Source organism: Nilaparvata lugens, chromosome 6 (assembly GCF_014356525.2).
Source record: "Nilaparvata lugens isolate BPH chromosome 6, ASM1435652v1, whole genome shotgun sequence".
NCBI classification, from domain to species: domain Eukaryota; kingdom Metazoa; phylum Arthropoda; class Insecta; order Hemiptera; family Delphacidae; genus Nilaparvata; species Nilaparvata lugens.
The window spans coordinates 23,151,936-23,167,076 of NC_052509.1; positions in this window are offsets into that span (position 1 = coordinate 23,151,936).

A 15,141-nucleotide genomic window follows, 5' to 3' on the forward strand; every position below is an offset into this window, starting at 1 on the left:
AAACTTGTAGAAATTGTAGTTCTAATTACTTAGTAAGTTAAGTAGGCCTAATACTATGTTGCAGTCTACGTCTTAAGGCTGTGCAAAGGCTAAAAATAAACTTTCTTGTACTGGTGATATTTTTCAAAGTTTTTCGAATTGTACCGGTATATATCAGAATGAAAAAGTTTTCTTAGGAAAACATTTTCTTCCAATCATAACTTTTTGAGATATGAACGCCTGAAGTTTAAATTTTTGGGACAGGACGTTTCAAATTGGGTACGAGATGAATTCTTCATGATATTGTTGATTGAATAAAACAAGAAAATTTTGAAACATTTACTGAAAATATAAATTTTTTAAAAATTATTCAATTTACAAAAAAACTCAACTAAACACTATTTTTGGTCATTTTTATTAAATTGAATAACTTTCTCAAAAATTGATATTTTCAGAAAATTTTGTTTATTAAATCAAAAATACCATGAAGAATTCATCCTTTGAATTTTATGGATTCATCTCGTACTGAATTTGAAATGTTCTGTCCCAAAAATTTCAACTTTAGGCGCTCATGTCTCAGAAAGTAATGATTGAAAAAAAAATGTTTTCCTAAGAAAACTTTCTCATTTTGATAGCTTGATCCTTAAGCGATCCTTGATCGTGTCCTCGCGCGCCTCTCCACTAGGAAATACTGAAATGAAGTGCAACTAACGGGTGATTCTCATAGAACATGATCTCATGAGCTTATATCATTGTGCGAAATATCACTGTGAGGACAATATAGATGGTGATTATGGTTGATGCTAAAAATGAGGTGTTTTTCACAATACAATTGTTGTCAAGTGTACCTCGAAATCTATATGAGATAGAGCGCTCTACCTAGTCTCAGATTTCAGAGCACAAAATTACGCACAGAGGGATTTTGAATTTTACATCTAGATTGTAATCGGGATATATTTTTGATCAAATACTAAATATGATCAAAATTGATTTTTTTTCTTAAAATATCACTCATATTTGAAAAATCATAACTCAGTACTCATTGGAGATAGAGAGTTTCGAATGATCTCATTTCATTCAGAATTTTATGCTCTTGAAAGAGGCAAGAGCAAATTTTTTCTGTCCGATCACTGATTTTGCCGGAAATAGCTGAAAACTGGAAAATGAACCTAAAACACGAACTTTTTGGGCCACTCTGTATTAGCACAAGGGAATTTTACATGAAGAATTTGGTTCTGAACCTCTCTCATGTATCCAAATAAAATATTAAAAAATCAGAACTACGATATAAATTGCAAGCAAACCCCCATTTTTATGTCTATATTGACTGGAATTTACTGTTCCCCAATATTTATATTTGTGAAATATTTGTTTAAATGTCAATAAATATTCTTAAACATAATTTTTTAGAGTTTAGAGAGACTCTGTGGTGTCGCATCACAGCGGAGACACAATAGTAACGCTGGTTACACACTGGGCGGTTTCTGCCGCGGCGGCGAAACTGCCGTCGCGGCCTCGAAAAAAAAGTCGAGCTTACACATTCAGCAGAAAAAATACCGTCAAACATCGAGCGGCAAAATTACCGCCACGTATGATCAGTAGCCAAACTAATTCTTGTAGTTCTTCATCGCAAATGTGTTGTGACTCCTCTGTTTCATGAGTGTTCAGTTAAATGTTACTTGTATACTTGTTTATACTTGTTCAAGTCTTTGATTCGAAGCCAGCTTGAGTATGCAGCGCCGGTCTGGAGTCCTTATCAGATCACCTATGTAATAAAACTTGAGAGAATGCAAAATAAATTTCTAAGATTCCTCTCTTCAAAAAATTCGGGCATTCCTGTGAGAGGGGTTTTCCTACACGTCGATTAAGATCATTGTTTGAAGTTGATGCTCTTAAGCTCAGGAGAGAGGTATCATCTTTGATTCTTTTCCGTAAGATACTAATGAATGAGGTTGATTCGTCTTATCTCCTGGAAGAATTGGATTCGCCGTGCCCACTCTCAGGCGAAGATGGCATTCCCTATTCGCGGTACAGAGGTGTAGGACATTTAATGCATATTTTTCCCCCTTCAACACATGCCAAGATTGTTGAATGGACTTGGCTGTGGGGTGGACGTGTTTTCTGATGGCCCATTAAGTTTCAAGCACACAATAACGATGCTTCTGAGAGAGAATCAGAATAACTGAATTTTTAATCAGCAGCCATATTTTCGCTGATATTCTATCATTGTTAAATATGTCACTCTTTAAATATTATTTTTTTCTTTATTTGCACATTCAAACTCATTTTATTCTTACTTTTCCCTTATTTTCAAAGTTTTTTGCTGGCAGTTATCATTATCGCCCTCATCCTATCATTCATATGAGACTGCATGCTCTCCCATCATCTTTATTGAAAGCACCTCTCCTTCATCACTTCATATATTCATTTTCACCATCACTTTCACCATCAACTCTATCAAGGAATATTTAAGAAGTAGTTTTCTAAGTATTATTTTCTTTCTTTTCAAACGTTAGTTTTAGTATCTTTTTTTTTGTTTTGATTGAATGTATACTGTACTTATTGTTGTGTTAAGGAAACATTTTTGGGTCATTACCTGTTGTTTCCGATGTGATATTGTGAATAAATAAATAAATAAATAAATAAATGAGATGTCAAATGTATTTTGCACATTTTTCAAAAGTATATTATTAAGTGTTCAACTTGAAATGGAAAGGCAACAACTTTTACCACTTTTGTTGTGCCGTCGAAGGAAAAGAAGACAGCAGAGAAATCGCCTTGTTTGGATTCATTGAAATGAACGTTTTTATTAAATCGACAGCGATCTACAACATATTACAGTTTTTCCTTGTCATCCAGAGTTTCAAAATCCCCCCTAATCTCCATACACACTTCCTTCCACGCATTCCTTGTTGCATCTCGATCCTTGAATATGTAGAGGGTTTTGTCCCACAAAACTGGCATCTGTTCTACAAATGATATTAACAACTCATTGTCTATTAACTTACTCATTTTCTCACACTCGTCAACCACAAACACTTAAAACAAAAAATGAATGTTAATAAACAACTCACAAACTTTACAACAAGACACAAATTAAAAGACTGATTTTCAAATACCTCTGACTTAGAGCAACTAGGTAAGACGACTGATCAGCGGCGACGGTAGACAACCGCCAAATGTGTTAACGCCCATTTGGACACGTACGCCACTGCGTAGGCAAGAGCGGTAAAAACACCGCCAGCAGCAGTGGCAGTGGACGGCTGCACAGCTGCCGCCAACGGCAATATAGCCGCGCGGCGTTTCTGCCGCCCAGTGTGTAAGCTTCCATTCAAGTCCATAGACTACTGCTCGAACGGTGGCGACGGCGAAATTACCACCCCGGCAGAAACCGCCCAATGTGTAACCGGCGTTAGGTGATCGCTCAAGGAGGGGTGGAACCCGGGATTAACAATTAAAGACGGGATACTTGCGGGGGGGCGGCAGTTGCCGATCTCGCCCAGGGCGGCAAAGTCCCTAGGGCCGTACCTGCTTATCATTTCGTAAATCTGCTTTAATTCACGTGGAGAAGGAAATTACTCCACATTCTTCCCACATTTTTAGAAGAAATGAATTACATTCAACAGTATTCAACGGGATTCAACAGTAGAGTACAAAATTACTCCCACAAGGATTTTGATTCATAAATTCAAGTAGTGGGACATGAAAAACATAGTTGAATATAAAAGGGAGGTTCCTCCAAATTTCAATGAAGATAGAGAGCTCCTATATTATTATTCTACTATTGTATATTGTCTGAAAAGCAGACTTTTGGTCATGTCAGATGCCCTGAAATTGATCAGTTGCACCTGAAAACCCTGACACCAGACCTGAGCCATCCAGGTCACTTTATATTATTATTACGGTATTTTATTTGAAATTTCATCATCTAAAAAAAGGAAAGAGTGATTTTCTACGTCCGATGCCTCTATTTGGTGAAAGTTGCAGAAAAATGGGAAAGGAACCGAAAATTCGAGGTTTTCGGGCACTTTATAAAAAGCTTCAAGGCTGAAAACCGAAATTTCTGTATTCAAGATGTCCAATACTTCAGAATCATTACACAAAAATTCATCAAGTTCGGAATGAATTCCCCAAACGACCCTTCACCACTATAGTGCGGTCCACGTTATAATGGCAGTGGATAAAGATAAAAGAATAGCGATGCCGATTCTCTGCATTAATTAATTATATTTCTACACTGTCAAAAACATACTTGGCATCGTTGAGGACCTGGAAAAGGATAGTACCACCGCATTTGTTGAATGATAGACAAGGATAGCAAAACCAAAGTTGATCAAATACCTACTGTCATTATAACGTGGACTTTACTATACCTCATGACTGGACTATTAAGGAAAGGTACTACATTTAGTTTCAAAGTCGAATGATCATTCGTCGTAGTGTAGCTGTCAGTCGCAAGATGGCGCTAAAACCCTTTCACTCAACATACCTGATAACGATGATGAGGAATCAACAATAGAAACTGTACGAGAAAAGATCCCATACTTTTTTCATTCAATCACACAAACTATGTTATAAAGTCTGTGTTATATCTAGAAAATATAAAAAATACCCATAGAAGTAGAAAATAATTTCCAATAAGGAAACATTAAATCTATACAGTCAATACATTGACTCTGTCAAATGAAACCTTGAAAATTTAATAAATGTGACAACCGATCATGCTTTGGAGCAAACCCTCATTCGATCATCCAAAACTGAGTGATTGGAATAGCTAGTTCTTTAAAGGCTTTCCTAAAATGGCTGCCACTATATAAATAAAATATATATTCAATCAAAGATATTCTGTTCAAGTATGTTGACATCATTATGGATATCACTGGAGATTGTGGAGAAAGTCATCTAATGAAGTAAAACAAGAATAATGAGAGATGAGAATGATTTCCAGAAGCATAATCTTCTCAAGATAACATAACATTTTTCTTCAAGACTCTGATGGACAACATAATCTGCATAATTTTATCAATGGTCTGGAAGCAAGTGGAGAAGTGTGTGATTCTCTTTTGAACGTATAGAAAGAAATAGTTATTCGGTCTCCAACGATTTTTATCTGAACATAGTTGTGGCAAATTGTAAAAGTGTATTCTCACCTATAAAAAGAAACAGAGTTCTTTCATTCTCCACGATGCAATCAAACAAAAACCCTAGAGTTTTTGGCCCATGGAATTGTAAGTGAAACTAGTTGTGGATTTGACTAAATCCCTAAATATCGTTGACAAATTCGCATAATGATGACATGGCTCTCCTGAATTCAACTCCTACTTCACTTTTTAAAACTTCAATACGCTGCAAGATTATGGAAACTTTGTGATGAGAAGAGTTATGAAAATTCTCAATAAAGATGGAGTGATACAGGTGGACATAGCTTTTCATGACTATGGTCTAAAATCAAACAAAGGTAGTGAACATATTAGAAGCAGCAGAGTAAAAGAATCACTCCAATGATGTGCTCTCCAAACCATCGAGACTTGATTTCTAAATCTGTGGCAGAGATTTATTAATGTGACATGCAAGAATCTATAAAGGAATAATCCATACGTTAGCTACGTGCAGGAATACATACATTCATTCATTTGTGGATAAAATTACAAATAGAATAGAATAGAATAGAATAGAATAGAATAGAATAGAATAGAATAGAAATAATGCTTTAATCTTCAAATTTGCAACATACAATGAATGAGAAAACACACATTTATACGGCTTGATTAAACAACAATCGTCAGCCGGAAAGTCGGTAAAACCCAATAATACCATTATTACATAAATCAAAGCTATGCAGAATGTTCTTTTAAATAGTGAAACAAAATACCTGTTGTGCCTTCAATCAATGCCCTCAAAATATTCAATGTCCTTGTTGAGAGACCTAAGAGACTAAGCTTATAAAATAGTGCATTCCTATCAATTGAGTCGAACGCGGCAGAGTAATCCACAAAAAAGCAATATAGTTTACCCCTTTTTTCAGCCAGCCGCAGACTAATGATGGATGTTAGGGCGAATTTATTATCAATGGTCGAGTACCCCTTACGAAAGCCAGCCTGAAACTCGTTCAAGATTTTATCTTCCTCCACCCAGCAGTTGAGTCTATTAAGAATTAACCCTGCAAATATTTTGAAAAATGTTGATAAAAAACTAATGCCTCTGAAATTAGCTACTACATCGCACTCACCCTTCTTGAAAAGGGGAAAAATTATTGACGACTTGAAGCTATGTGGGACTCTACCTGATGTGAATATGGAATTGTAGACATTCAGCAATTTGTTAGAAAGTTATCAGGTGCATTTTTATAATACTCGAATGGGATCTGATCTTCACCAGGCGCTTTATTATTTTTTACTAATTTTAAAACTCTACTCAGCTCTTCCCTACTAAAATCTCTATCTAATCTGTTGTCAACTATGTAAGGTTCAGCATAGAAATGGGGTAAAGCTAACATTTCGGGATTCAAGGGGTGTTGGAAATAGTTTACCCAGTCTTGAGGAGTTATGGCGTTATTAACAATATTATTCCTTAATTAAAATTCATTCAGAGCTTGCCAAAAGTCCTTAGAGTTTTGTGCGGCAGAAATTGAATTTATTAGAGTCTTCTCATAGCTTTTACGTTTCTCGTAACATATTTTTTCAAATTTTTTCTCTCATATAAGTACAAATTTCTAGTGCAATCATTATTGATACGGTGATACAAATTCAAAAGAGATAAAACCTTGCTTCTGGCTTTCCAACACTCATTATCAAACCAAGCTTGCTTTCGTTCAAAACTAATTGAACTTTGACCGTTTCCTAGAGCAAGACCCACTTCTCGAATACATTCTGTGAGAGTTTGGCTTGCCTGATCGACATCATCACTTAATACTACATTATTAACTCTATTAGCTATCTTATCTTAATATTTTTCTCCGATAACTTTATTCCAAGCCAATTTCGGCAGTAACGGTAAACATTGATACTTATCAACTGTTTTCATACCTACATTCAATACAACTTCGATAGGCAAATGGTCAGAAAAAGCCTGAGGAGCTACTTTAAAATTAGCTAAATAATTTAAATAATCTAAATTAATAGCTGCAATATCATTTACAGGATTGCCCATTGCTCCAACAAACGTCATTTCTCCTTCTAGATCGCCGTCCATCCTTCCATTTAATATAATAAATCCCAATTCTGTACACATATCTAAGTATCTACGCCCCCTACTGTTAACTATAGTATCTTTTGAATTTCTTCCACTACTTAAACCACTATACACAGTCCGACCTACATAACTAGACATCTTCTGTTCTTTACCGATTCGAACGTTTTTATCTCCTATCACTAGAAATCCCTCATCTGAGTTTTGCAGCAATACATTGTTCATCTCTTGAAAATATCTTTCCCAGTTATTACAGTTGATATATAGGCTACAGGCAATACATTTAGGAAAACAGAATTATCTAATTTTATAACAATTGCTTTCATATTATCAATATTTTTAAAATTCAACTTATCTCTGAAATCTGAGGTTCTATTAATACCTAGTAACATACCCCCACTAGCACGACCATACTGAGAGCTTTTTTGCGCGTAACACCAGATCAGTTTAAAATCATTTAGATAATCACCTATACACTCTGCATCCTCCTCTATAATATGAGTTTCAGATATAAAAATGATATCATAGTTTCTTAAAAAATCTCTAAAACCAAAATTTCTCACCTTCCCTTTTAGGCCACACACATTATAGTAGAGTAACTTTAGGCGATCATCTCTCTCTCTCACGGTCGATGACTGTTCGTTCACTTCGTGAATAATCTGTCGAGTAGTGGGAATTCCCTAGTTGACAGCTTCCTCCATAAGACTCGATAGATAACTGCTCAAATCAACATGTAGCATTGCTTTCAGCTTCTCCATGCCGTCTTCCTTACCGGCCATCAACCTCATATCCGATGACCAATAGAAGTGAATTCCCTGAATTTTTAAGAAGTCAAAGCCAAGGTGTGTATCAACGTCCGGGACTAACTTGGATAGTTCTTTTTTCAATGCAAAAAGTTTTCCTCTTTTGAACCTCACTTCACGAGCGTAGTCTCGGTGGACGACCATATTAGTGTTTTTTAATTTCTTCACATCATCAAAAATTTTATTAATGTCTTCATCTTTTGGGAGGTGCGCAATTACAGTTTTATAGTCTTTCCCCAGGAAATGAGCACGATTCACTAATATCTCATCACGTATTCCCAATACCTCAGAACAAAGTTTTTTAACTTTAGCTACGCAGTTTTCACCCTGTACACTCTGTATATTCTTGAAAATTAGATCATTTCTGCGAGAGCGACTTTCTAAATCGATTAGTTTTTGTTCACTTTTTTCACTCAATTTTTCTAAGTTCATAATTTTTTCTCTAAGACGTGAATTCTCATCCTCTAAAGCACTGACTCTGTCCGAAAGTATTTTTATATCGTGTTTCGTTGCCACGTTAGATAACTTATTATCCAGAATAATTTCACTGAACGAAGCCATTAATTGATCCAAAGACATTTCCCCTACCCTCCCTGCCATTGGTTCACTATTGGACTTCTTCACTATACTTTTTCCACCCGGTGATTCTCTGAGCCGCTTTTTATTCGAAGAATCGGAAACATTCATTAGCAAAAAGAATAGAACAAACTTCACGAACAAACAATACTTTTCACAGTACACAGTATTAAAAGCGAATACTATCTTTCCGATAACGGTGCACTGCAGAAACGTCTGCCTTCTACCGTGTCTCAACTCCGACCCCTAACGTTAGCTACGTGCAGGAATACATACATTCATTCATTTGTGGATAAAATTACAAATCATATAAATATGTTTGGGAAAGAATAACAGGCATGGCCCAAAACTATTCGAATCCCAAATTTTGATACTGAATAACTTGTTACCATTTCAAAACAGTCTGAACGGGAATACCATAATGGATGAATCAATCAAAAGTAAGTGAAATATCATTATAATAATACTGTTAGGAATAATATGAATGAATATTTAAATTTTCATTTAATTTTGATTTGACACATATCTATTATTATATTGGATATAATTTCCCAAAAGTTCACGACAAACTGAAGATTCACGAAAGATTAACATTTTCATACTAAACATAATCATTATGATAATGAATGAATGATGAATTCCATTTTCACCATGAAAGAAATTCCACAAATATTTCTTGGAAATTAACTGACCACTATATCAAGTAAGCGTGGCCAGTGTGCAATTAATAATACGATATAATTTAGCCTGCAGCGCATCACAATAAATTAATTTGAGATAAAAACAATAGAACATAAACATATATGAATATTATCTTTATTCTATCCTAATATATTTCTTGAAACCCAAGTATCGTTTATTTCAAACAGTCATTTCTTAGTTTCCTTGCAGAATAAGATGAAGTTTGTAATTTTGACCATAATTAGTATATTATGATGAGAATCATCAATTATTAAGGCTTGAGAGTTGAAAAATCGTGTTCAGCGACCGAAAATACATAAGATAGGGTTCCTGAAATACACAATTTGAATGCATAGACTAGTAGGAGCGATGCGATAGACAAGCCATTACGCATTAATCATGGGGGAGGACCGCGCCGCAGCGTAACAGTGCTACTTATCCCCCTCCCACCGCCGTATCTATGATCGTCAACCCCAAACTATATATATCATTGGATTCAGCAAGAAACGGCCTACAACGTTTATTGAGAGCCTTTTCCTCTGAGTCGGCTAATTACTTGAATATTCGAGAAATAACAAAAAGTCCATAATAAAAAAATACATTTTTCGAGATATTTTATTTTTTTACGGAAAAACTATGCGGTTATCGCAAAAATGTATAGAACCACATTGAAAGCTAGTTATGTGTACATAAAATTTTTAAAGAAGAAATAGTAACTGCAGGACAGGCGATTTTATAAACGCGCGTATTTTACAACTTACCCCCCTCCCCACCAAGCTGTCGACCACCCTGGGACGTGACGACATCGAGTTTCATATACACTAAAGACCCCCTAACAATAATCCGAAGTCAAATTCTCTGCCCCTCTCATGTATGCTCAATGTAAGCCAGCGCCTGGACTACAAGTATAGTAGGATCAGTTGTTACACCGCAGAAAGAAAGAACAATACCCTTGTTCTTTTTCTGTTCTGATACTTTGAATTTGGAGGAAATACTTCTCTTTATGTTGAGAAGAGCACTATTCTACAACTTGAGCTAGTATAATATTATATTGTAATCTGCATAAATAAAACACTCAATCATCCAATTAAAGAAGGAATATTGGAGTACGATACAATATTCACGGCACAGGTTGATGTCTGTTTACTTGAAGAGAGTTTGTCGACTTCCTATACAAATCAAGAAATTCCCTCAAAAGTGAATCTTAATTATTTAAACAGTTATTATATCTATTAGCTTAAGCCTATTTGAAAAAAGCGTGAAACAAAATTAGCCTGAATATAAACGAAAGCACGTTCAAATTTGTTGGATAAGTAGTAAAATCTCCCATTATGAATCATTGAAGGAATCTTAATGAAAATAAGCCTATAATAATTATTTCTGATCATTATTCCTGGGCCGAAAATCAGATGACGAAGCAGTGTGTGATTTCATAAACTTAACCTTTGTATAACATAAAAATTCTATCAAAACATTTGGAGAGGAATAGTACAGGCTCAGCCTAGTTTCTCTTCCAATGTCATATTTATATTATGATTATGGTGTTTTGTGCATGAATAAATATTAATAGAATTATTAAATTTTGAATAAATCATAAATCATGATAAGGACCGAAATACTGGAAATCGTACGATTTGAGACCTTAGTCTTCGGCGCAACTAAAATCATATTCAAGTAAGTTTCAGCTTTTCAATATGTTTTTATGTCACTTGTTTGATCACAATTTATCAGAATTTGTTCACCATTAATTGTTCGATGGAAAATATTTGAGAAAATACTATCTTGATCATTCCATCAACAGATTTTAAATGTATTTCTCTCTTATAGATTGTAAATGTTGATCAATTTTCAAGTATTATTGATGAATAACAAGTTAGTCCATTGTCATATAAATGTAAAAAATCTGGAGATAAGCTTTTCTTAGGATAATGGTACAATAAAATTCTTTTTTTCTATTTGAAAACTTGGCGAAACTGAGATGAAAAGTTATAAAAACATCATTGCCAGGAGCTATTGATACATTTCATTTATAGCTCAGTCTGTGACAAAGTCTGACACTACTTTTGTTTTGATCTTTTGATGTCTGAGTTACTCATTGCAGTTGAAGAAGTTCAATCTCACATACAAAGTTCAGTGTGTATAAAAACTGCACAATTATTATTATTAATCTGCATACATGACGTGGAGCCCTAATAATTAGTTACGGAAATGCAAAAAAAAACTCGGATGTTGTGATCAGAGAACACGAATTTAATGAACATTATTCAAATCAGCACTGAGGCGAGAAGCGCTGCTTTTAACGAGCGAAAGTGAGTTCTCTGCATGCTACAGTTCTGGTGACAGTTCAACACAAATAATTATTATGTAACGTCTTGGGTGATTATCACGTGTGTAACTGGGATTTGTTGGTCGTTTTTCTTTCTTTTTTTAATCAGAACGTTGGATTCACGGTCACCATGCCAACGCCTATTATGCGCCGATATGCTGTGTATTGTTATTCACTCCAAACTGTCAGTATTGGTTTATTGCGAAGCATTGACGTAATAATAGAATGAATGCTGACAGTATAAAGTGGATTTCACTGTAGCTAATGTCTCCTAACGCTGGTGAAATGATGAGCGAGCGGCGGCAAAGGGAATTGATGCAACCTTGGCTGCAGTTGCTTCCAATCTTCCGGACAGAATCTAAAATTAAGCACGAAAATGCCATCAGACTTTCACTATCCCTCGTCTCATCCTTCAGGAATTTTGAGCTGAGTGATACCTCTGCTGACAACTCTGATGAATCCATCCACCTTCATCATGATGAAGAAGATCTCCCAAAACATATTTTTTATCCTAGATCTGTACATAACATCCGCTACTACTAACGTCCTACTCAGCCAGATTAATAAAAATATAATTGGTAGAATACCTATCCAGGTATAAAATAGGTAGATTAGATGGGTGGTCCTACACTGACTAGCGAAAATCTTCAGAGATAGAATTTTTCTACAAGACGATATGTATTGATAATTAAGAGAGCCGTCTTGTTGCAAATGCCAAACTTGTTAAAACTCATTATAATGGGTCACAGTTCATCGTGTCACAATATCTTTATCATCATATTATATTAAGCGAGCATTTCTGCATATATTTATCTATTTGGGTATTTATTTATTTCCATCGGATCTCGAAAACGCCTTTAACGATTTTCACGAAATTTGGAACATAGTAGGTTTATGATATAAAAAATTGATTGCACTAGATCCCATCCCTGGTAAAACTCGCTGAAAGTCATGAAAAGGATAATTATTATTCATTGGAAAAACAGCTGCTAATTTCGTCGTCTGTCGATAATGGATGCGAGTGCGTGTGTGGGGGTGAGACAGAATTATGTTCAGTTCTTGAACTATTGCAATCATCAGCTAATCTCACGAGAAATAATATCTAGAAATTTTAATCGACTTGATCAAAATATCTTATTTGTTGGCATGAAAAACGTTACGATTGTATTTGAAATCCATTATTTTTTTATTCATATTAACAAATATTGTAGCAAACATAGTATATTATTCCGAATTAAAGTATATAAAAATTTTCAAAATTAATAATTATTTTACAGTTTTAAGTGATTAGTAAGTGTTATTTTGTTATTCAATTTGGTTTGTAAACAATCTATATTTAAACTTTTCTGTTTTCAAATGTTTGAACTGAAAATTGGACTTGAATTCAAGTGTATAGAACATAACCTACTTTTTGGACTATTATAGTGTAGCCTATAAATCAAAACTCGGGAAAGAAACAGTTTTGGGCTGTGCCTGTTAGTCCTTCCCCAATAATTATTTAAAATAATTGTGTTCTGTTTATCAATAAAGAAATAAATATAAACTATGCTCTGGAGCGTACTCCGTACTCCGGAGCGAAGCTCGGTGGCCCGATATTGATACATAATAAACACTCATTTTGTTTCAACAATACTTGTTTTTGTAATTCCATACAGTAATAATAGTTATTTGTGCATCTAGGGACTAAAGTGTAACTTTTTCTCCCTGAGGGAAACTGTTGTTGCCCGAGGCCTGCCGAGGGCAACAATTTCCCTGAGGGAGAAAAAGCACTTTAGTCACGTGATGCACATAACATTTTTCCTCCACCTACATTGCAAAACGTACTACAAAAAAATACCTTTCATAATATGATCCTTCGCTTCAACAAATTGTGTTCTAACATTTTTCTTGGGCATTTAATCTTCTCCAATTTATATATGCTTGACATTAGAAAAGAATGGTCCAGTGGTGAAAGGGTGTGCAGTCTATAGATTCACAATATTATTTGAAAAAAACAATGCTAAAAAGAACGAGATTTTTTCCGAAATCAAAACGCACACTTCCAAGCACATTGTTTCTAATTTCACTCTGTTTTTCACTTTTAGACACTGTTTTTCACTTTCACACTGTTTTCCACTTTTACACTGTTTTTCACTTTCACACTAAAACTTAATTCTATCCTAATTGCTACTGTAATAGTTGTTGAGATTAATTGTACATTGGTGGCAATTTTGAAAAATTGTGTTTGGTGCTGATGACATTGCGGCTGAACTGGATTGTGGCTGCCTTGCCACCACTGTTGGCGAAGGAAGTTCTTCGTTGCTGGATAATACTGGCATAGGTTTATTTGCAGTATGATCCAAATTAATATTTCGGTTACTATTCTGGTTTAAAATAGCATGTGCTGTTGCTATTTTATTACCTATCGATTCCTCAATGTAGCCTTCGGCTACTGTGCTGCTCTTCCACCCACCATGTCTTTTCAGCTGAGTCATGGTCCCTCCAGCATTTATAAGAAGAGTAGCTGAAGTTCTCCTGAGTGCATGCCCTGTAAATAGATTTGGGTCGGGGAGGTTGAGAAACTTTGCTATTTCCATTGGTATTTTACCTAAGGAATTTTTTCCCATTACTTGGTTGTAGCATCTTCCATTTCTGTAACAAAGAAATAGTCGAGGAGAATTTGTTGATTTTGGCCGTAAATTAAAATACTTTCGACAAAAATGTAAGAAGTCAATATCTTCAGATGCATTTACAATTGTGAATACACGTCCCTTATTTGTTTTTGAATCACTCACATTTACAATTAGGATGGAATCTTTGTCTTCAACGTCATTTACTGTAAGATTACATAGTTCAGCCGTTCGGCAAGCACCACTAATACCGAAAATCAAGGCTACCTTCTTCGCCAAGTACTTCTCATCTGGTGCATTTAACAAGAAGTTCTTCACCTCCTCTTTCGAAAAAGTTTTAGATTTCTTAGGACGATAACCCACATTTGCCTTTTTCAAAAACGCCCGCACTTTAGTATAGCCACTGATATCTATATCTTGTTTCACCTGAATCGTTGCTTTCAACATAGAATAGATGGACCATAGATAACTTGGCTTACATTTTGTTGACTCTTGCGATAGATAAACCAACAATACATTTTCTGAAATGTTTTCAATTTTGTTCTTATCACACCAATCCATGAATAAACCATAACGCTTATTGTATAAATGCTTCGACTTTTCGGGCAGCAAATTTGAAGTCACATTTTCAGCTTCAGTTTTAATGTTTGGCGGAGTTGATGAATAATAATTATCACTATCACTATCACTCGACATTTTGTAATATTTTTGAATAGAAACTCACAGAAATTACAAAATAACTCACTGCATATGTCTACTAAACTGTTGCAACAATTGGCAACACTTCGACAACAATGCGTATAGAGGGCTGTTCAAATTCTGAACAGGTTCCCAGATGTTAGGCTATTCTTGCTAAAACTCTAGTAAAAATAAAAAATAAGGTTAGTTTTCATTTTATGATTATGATAGTCACTTAATTCATGATAATATTATAATAATATTTTCTCTAACAGTAGTTATTAAAGCAATTATAAGCTAA